Source organism: Convolutriloba macropyga, chromosome 12 (genome assembly GCF_964194025.1).
Source record: "Convolutriloba macropyga chromosome 12, txConMacr16.3, whole genome shotgun sequence".
NCBI lineage: Eukaryota > Metazoa > Xenacoelomorpha > Acoela > Convolutidae > Convolutriloba > Convolutriloba macropyga.
Genome location: NC_134479.1, coordinates 24,112,416 through 24,120,088, shown reverse-complemented (window position 1 = coordinate 24,120,088; position 7,673 = coordinate 24,112,416).

Here is a 7,673-nt window from a genome sequence, read left to right as displayed (position 1 = left end):
CCCGCCCGTGTTATAAGAAAATAAGCCAATTTGAGTTCTTTTCGGAAAATGAGGACTTTGTTATTCGTATTTCTTGCTTCTTGCTGCTAAACGCGTTTTTGCCTGCGATTTGTCTGTTTTCGCCTGCAATTTGTCTGTTTTTGTTTACAAATCGTTTTTGGGCGATCTTGCGTCAAAAAGAATATCACTTTTGAAAAATCCTTTTCAATACACCCTAAAGATACTGAGCTTGCACATACCTCTTTTTTATAATTATAATGAAAAACTTTCCTGAAGAAAAAAAGCCCGGGTCGAAGTGTCACCACTAAAAATCGCTAAAAGATGTGAGATTTGCCGTAAAATTAAATCAGAAGTGTAAGATTTGCACTCAATGGGATGAATACGGAGAAACAAAAATTTTTAAGCGGTGAAATATTTTTTTCACCGCATTCTGCTGGTAGCGGTGAAAAATTTTCTTTCACCGCTTAAACGGTGAAAACCCAATTTAGCGCTACCCTCAAAATGCGGCGAAAAATTTTTTTCAGCGCTATCAGGATGCGGTGAAAAAAGTTTTTCACCGCTAAAATTACAAATCTTACAAATACTTACTCCTGAATTCAACGCTAATCTTAAAGTCGCAGGAAATATTGTCAAATTAGCTGACAGATGGCGCAGAAAGTTGTTGACATGTAGGAGGTGAGAGGTTTGAACCCGTGAACGGCTGTTTCTTTTTTCTAAAAAACCCGGTAAATGCAGTGCAAAAAAATTTTTACCGCTAAACCGCAGACCTTACAATAATTCACCACTTTAACCGCATTCAACGCTCAAAGATGCCGAATCTTTGCGGTGAAAAAGTTTTTTTCATAGCCAATCTTACATTATTTTTGGAGCAAACCTCGACCCGGATGAAAGTTCTGTACATTTTTTTTGATATAAAAGGATGACTCTTTCAGCATCTCTACTAGAAGTATTTTACGAACAGATATTTTAATTTTTTTTAAATTCACTAATAGATCTCTGCGAGAAATATGCAATACAACGCTCGTTTTTATGAGTTCAGTCTAGGAGGTTCATGCAACAACGTATAGTATTTGCCTGGACTCATATCTTTTCCTTAAAACGGGTCAAAATTGGTTAATTGCGAAAGCAAGCAGTCAAATTTAGTTACTTTAGTTTTGAAAAATTGTTCTTTCGAGAAACCTCCAATCAAAAAGGCAATCGGTTAATGAAGTCATCGTTTATTGATAATTAAGCTGGATTTGGCAACTTTCCCGTACAAAAAGTAGTGGAAAACGATTCCAAAGTGATAATAAAATTTCTTTGAGCCCACCATGATAATGTGAAGGCTTAAGTTAGAAATCCAAAAATAACTTTGCTCCGTATTTTACTCAATTACACTAAACAATATAAGTCTTTGCACTCTAAATCCGACTAGTATCACACATCTAATTGAGCAATTTCATCATTATATCAAGATTGATTAAGCGGAGAGAGGTGTCACCGCTGAAAATCCCTAAAAGATGTAACATTTGTGGCGAATTTGAGTAAAAAGTGTAAGTTTTACGCTCAATGCGATGACTGCGTTGAAAAAACTTTTAAGTGTTGAAAAAATTTTATACACCGCTTGTAGAATTTAAAATTCAGCTAAGGTGGTTCGGGGCCTTAGCCTCTAAATTCCAACAAATTTTGAAAATAATTCCTAAGTTTAGTTTTTCTCTAAGTTAGCCCTCTAGGCGACTTTAATTCTCTTAAAGACCTTCTGCCCAAACTAACTTATAAAGGAAAACGGGCACACTTCTATACTTAGCAAAAGTTAACTTACACCAGTTAACTTCTAGTACTTATGCCTACTAAGAAAACTATAACAAAAACACGCCGAAATCTAGCTAAGAACTCTCTGTCTTACCAACAGAAAGGAGAGACTTCACTTACAAAATTAAATTCAAAAAGAAGCTCTAAGAATGTACAAAAATCAAGCGGTATATATACTCCGCAAAAGTAAATAAAATAGATATAATCAAGTCCGATTTATTTTTATAAATTAATCTCATGCGAAAAGTCCCAAAAAATCCCATGGTTAAAACAAGTTCACCCCCAATTTAGTAAGTAACCTCTAAATTGAGCTGAGAAATCTTAAGTTTCATCAAAGGTTATGAATCCGTTCAGTTCAGACAAAGTCAGAATTGTCAGTGCTTATCAAAATCAATTTTTGTTGAATAAACCGCCTCTAAAGTCCTAACTTACTTAGCCATTATTCTTTCAATCTAATTTAATTCGAAACTTCTGAGAAATATCCCAAGCTTAGTACTTTGCCATAATTTCTTTAGATTTCTTAAATTTCTTAAGACAGCTTAAGTTAGAAATTCCATTTCTACACCACCCACTCAGACTTAACTATTCTCCTGAATAGTTATAATTACATAGTTAAACGATTTACATCAGTAAATAGAAATGTAAAACAAATTTATAGAAAAAGAACTTATAAAAGGTTTAGTTAGTCCTTGGTCTGAGTATTCACAAACAGTTGCAAGTTTTTTTGTTTTGATGCTTTCGAGGAGAGACAACACTGCACACGAATCGTTTCCATCTTGCGCATCCCCGACTGTAGTGGCCTTCTTGACCACACCGCTGGCATACTACCCGGGACCTCGTTTGAACTTGTTGGCCTCCAACAATTGCCTGTTGTCCCTGCATCAAGTGTTCAAGAGCCCACCTCATTTTCTGTTGCCCAGAGAGGACCAATTGAAATAAACGGAAGTGAAATTCGGGACTGAATGCTGCTTCGAGAACCTCCATCTCCGTTTGTGTGCCGGCATCTCTGGTATTTGGTTCCACAATCGTCGCAGTAGTGCTCCAAGTATCATCATCATCGTCCCGCATTGTTACCGGCTGAGGCTGTGTTGCACTACTGATTCCCAGGTCAATAGCTAAGCCCACCGTAACAGCATACCCCACAAATGGCTCTTTACGAAGTTCACTCCTCAGGCTCTCCACTTGTAGTCCGTTGATGAAAATCCAGTGGGCCAGACGGTCCAACTCTTGGTCCGTTTTTCCTAGATTTTTTCGATAGCATTTTTGGAAAACCCTGTCCGCCCACTTTCTGACACTCTCGCCAATTTTTTGTTTGAGACCAAGTTTCTCTTTTGATGACATTTCTCAGTGAAGTTGAAGTCACTTTGGTTCTAGTACAATGAAGCAAGGTAATTAAAGATCGCAATTTTTTTAAAGCCTTATTTATATGCTTAGAACTTTCACGTTATCACATATAGACAACTTTCACATTTTCCTTAAATCATGAGCTGTAAATCATACTTCAAATTCTGATAATACCTCTGTGGTCGCCAATGTAGAATTTAAAATTCAGCTAAGGTGGTTCGGGGCCTTAGCCTCTAAATTCCAACAAGTTTTGAAAATTATTCCTAAGTTTAGTTTTTCTCTAAGTTATCCCTCTAGGCGACTTTAATTCTCTTAAAGACCTTCTGCCCAAACTAAATTATAAAGGAAAACGGGCACACTTCTATACTTAGCAAAAGTTAACTTACACCAGTTAACTTCCAGTACTTATGCCTACTAAGAAAACTATAACAAAAACACGCCGAAATCTAGCTAAGAACTCTCTGTCTTACCAACAGAAAGGAGAGACTTCACTTACAAAATTAAATTCAAAAAGAAGCTCTAAGAAAGTATAAAAATCAAGTGGTATATATACTCCACAAAAGTAAATAAAAGGGATATAATCAAGTCCGATTTATTTTTATAAATCAATCTCATGCGAAAGGTCCCAAAAAATCCCATGGTTAAAACAAGTTCAACCCCAATATAGTAAGTAACCTCTAAATTGAGCTGAGAAATCTTAAATTTCATCAAAGGTTATGAATCCGTTCAGTTCAGACAAAGTCAGAATTGTCAGTACTTATCAAAATCAATATTTGTTGAATAAACCGCCTCTAAAGTCCTAACTTACTTAGCCATTATTCTTTCAATCTAATTTAATTCGAAACTTCTGAGAGATAACCCAAGGCTAGTACTTTGCCATAATTTCATAAGTTTTCTTAAATTTCTTAAGATAGCTTAAGTTAGAAATTCCATTTCTACACCACCCACTCAGACTTAACTATTCTCCTGAATAGTTATAATTACATAGTTAAACGATTTACATCAGTAAATAGAAATGTAAAACAAATTTATAGAAAAAGAACTTATAAAAGGTTTAGTTAGTCCTTGGTCTGAGTATTCACAAACAGTTGCAAGTTTTTTTGTTTTGATGCTTTCGAGGAGAGACAACACTGCACACGAATCGTTTCCATCTTGCGCATCCCCGACTGTAGTGGCCTTCTTGACCACACCGCTGGCATACTACCCGGGACCTCGTTTGAACTTGTTGGCCTCCAACAATTGCCTGTTGTCCCTGCATCAAGTGTTCAAGAGCCCACCTCATTTTCTGTTGCCCAGAGAGGACCAATTGAAATAAACGGAAGTGAAATTCGGGACTGAATGCTGCTTCGAGAACCTCCATCTCCGTTTGTGTGCCGGCATCTCTGGTATTTGGTTCCCCAATCGTCGCAGTAGTGCTCCAAGCATCATCATCATCGTCCCGCATTGTTAATGGCTGAGGCTGTGTTGCACTACTGATTCCCAGGTCAATAGCTAAGCCCACCGTAACAGCATACCCCACAAATGGCTCTTTACGAAGCTCACTCCTCAGGCTCTCCACTTGTAGCCCGTTGATGAAAATCCAGTGGGCCAGACGATCCAACTCTTGGTCCGTTTTTCCTAGATTTTCTCGATAGCATTTTTGGAAAACCATGTCCGCCCACTTTGTGATACTCTCACCAACTTTTTGTTTGAGACCAAGTTCCTCTTGTGATGACATTTCTCAGTGAAGTTGAAGTCACTTTGGTTCTAGTACAACGAAGCAAGGTAATTAAAGATCGCAATTTTTTTAAAGCCTTATTTATATGCTTAGAACTTTCACGTTATCACATATAGACAACTTTCACATTTTCCTTAAATCATGAGCTGTAAATCATACTTCAAATTCTGATAATACCTCTGTGGTCGCCAATGTAGAATTTAAAATTCAGCTAAGGTGGTTCGGGGCCTTAGCCTCTAAATTCCAACAAGTTTTGAAAATTATTCCTAAGTTTAGTTTTTCTCTAAGTTATCCCTCTAGGCGACTTTAATTCTCTTAAAGACCTTCTGCCCAAACTAAATTATAAAGGAAAACGGGCACACTTCTATACTTAGCAAAAGTTAACTTACACCAGTTAACTTCCAGTACTTATGCCTACTAAGAAAACTATAACAAAAACACGCCGAAATCTAGCTAAGAACTCTCTGTCTTACCAACAGAAAGGAGAGACTTCACTTACAAAATTAAATTCAAAAAGAAGCTCTAAGAAAGTATAAAAATCAAGTGGTATATATACTCCACAAAAGTAAATAAAAGGGATATAATCAAGTCTGATTTATTTTTATAAATCAATCTCATGCGAAAGGTCCCAAAAAATCCCATGGTTAAAACAAGTTCAACCCCAATATAGTAAGTAACCTCTAAATTGAGCTGAGAAATCTTAAATTTCATCAAAGGTTATGAATCCGTTCAGTTCAGACAAAGTCAGAATTGTCAGTACTTATCAAAATCAATATTTGTTGAATAAACCGCCTCTAAAGTCCCAACTTACTTAGCCATTATTCTTTCAATCTAATTTAATTCGAAACTTCTGAGAAATAACCCAAGGTTAGTACTTTGCTATAATTTCTTAAGTTTTCTTAAATTTCTTAAGATAGCTTAAGTTAGAAATTCCATTTCTACACCACCCACTTGGACTTAACTATTCTTCTGAATAGTTATAATTACATAGTTAAACGATTTACATCAGTAAATAGAAATGTAACACAAATTTATAGAAAAAGAACTTATAAAAGGTTTAGTTAGTCCCTGGTCTGAGTATTCACAAACAGTTGCAAGTTTTTTTGTTCCGATGCTTTCGAGGAGAGACAACACTGCACACGAATCGTTTCTATCTTGCGCATCCCCGACTGTAGTGGCCTTCTTGACCACACCGCTGGCATACTACCCGGGACCTCGTTTGAACTTGTTGGCCTCCAACAATTGCCTGTTGTCCCTGCATTAAGTGTTCAAGAGCCCATCTCATTTTCTGTTGCCCAGAGAGGACCAATTGAATTAAACGGAAGTGAAATTCGGGACTGAATGCTGCTTCGAGAACCTCCATCTCCGTTTTTGTGCCGGCATCTCTGGTGTTTGGTTCCCCAATCGTCGCAGTAGTGCTCCAAGCATCATCATCATCGTCCCGCATTGTTACTGGCTGAGGCTGTGTTGCACTACTGATTCCCAGGTCAATAGCTAAGCCCACCGTAACAGCATACCCCACAAATGGCTCTTTACGAAGTTCACTCCTCAGGCTCTCCACTTGTAGTCCGTTGATGAAAATCCAGTGGGCCAGACGGTCCAACTCTTGGTCCGTTTTTCCTAGATTTTTTCGATAGCATTTTTGGAAAACCCTGTCCGCCCACTTTCTGACACTCTCGCCAATCTTTTGTTTGAGACCAAGTTTCTCTTTTGATGACATTTCTCAGTGAAGTTGAAGTCACTTTGGTTCTAGTACAATGAAGCAAGGTAATTAAAGATCGCAATTTTTTTAAAGCCTTATTTATATGCTTAGAACTTTCACGTTATCACATATAGACAATTTTCACATTTTCCTTAAATCATGAGCTTTAAATCATACTTCAAAATCTGATAATACCTCTGTGGTCGCCAATGTAGAATTTAAAATTCAGCTAAGGTGGTTCGGGCCTTAGCCTCTAAATTCCAACAAGTTTTGAAAATAATTCCTAAGTTTAGGTTTTCTCTAAGTTAGCCCTCTAGGCGACTTCAATTCTCTTAAAGACCTTCTGCCCAAACTAACTTATAAAGGAAAACGGGCACACTTCTATACTTAGCAAAAGTTAACTTACACCAGTTAACTTCCAGTACTTATGCCTACTAAGAAAACTATAACAAAAACACGCCGAAATCTAGCTAAGAACTCTCTGTCTTACCAACAAAAAGGAGAGACTTCACTTACAAAATTAAATTCAAAAAGAAGCTCTAACAAAGTACAAAAATCAAGTGGTATATATACTCCGCAAAAGTAAATAAAAGAGATATAATCAAGTCCGATTTCTTTTTATAAATCAATCTCATGCAAAATCCCCAAAAAATCCCATGGTTAAAACAAGTTCACCCCCAATATAGTAAGTAACCTCTAAATTGAGCTGAGAAATCTTAAGTTTCATCAAAGGTTATGAATCCGTTCAGTTCAGACAAAGTCAGAATTGTCAGTACTTGTGAAAATCAATATTTGTTGAATAAACCGCCTCTAAAGTCCCAACTTACTTACCCTTTATTCTTTCAATCTAATTTAATTCGAAACTTCTGAGAAATAACCCAAGGTTAGTACTTTGCCATAATTTCTTAAGTTTTCTTAAATTTCTTAAGATAGCTTAAGTTAGAAATTCCATTTCTACATCGCTGATGCTGGGAAAAAATTATGCGGTGAAAGAAAACTTTTTGCCACTACCGGAAGAATGCGGTGAAAATAAAAATCTCCAAACTACAAAGATGCGGTGAAAAAGAAATTTAGCGCTACCAGGAAGCGGTAAAAAAAATTCACCGCTTAAATTGCAAA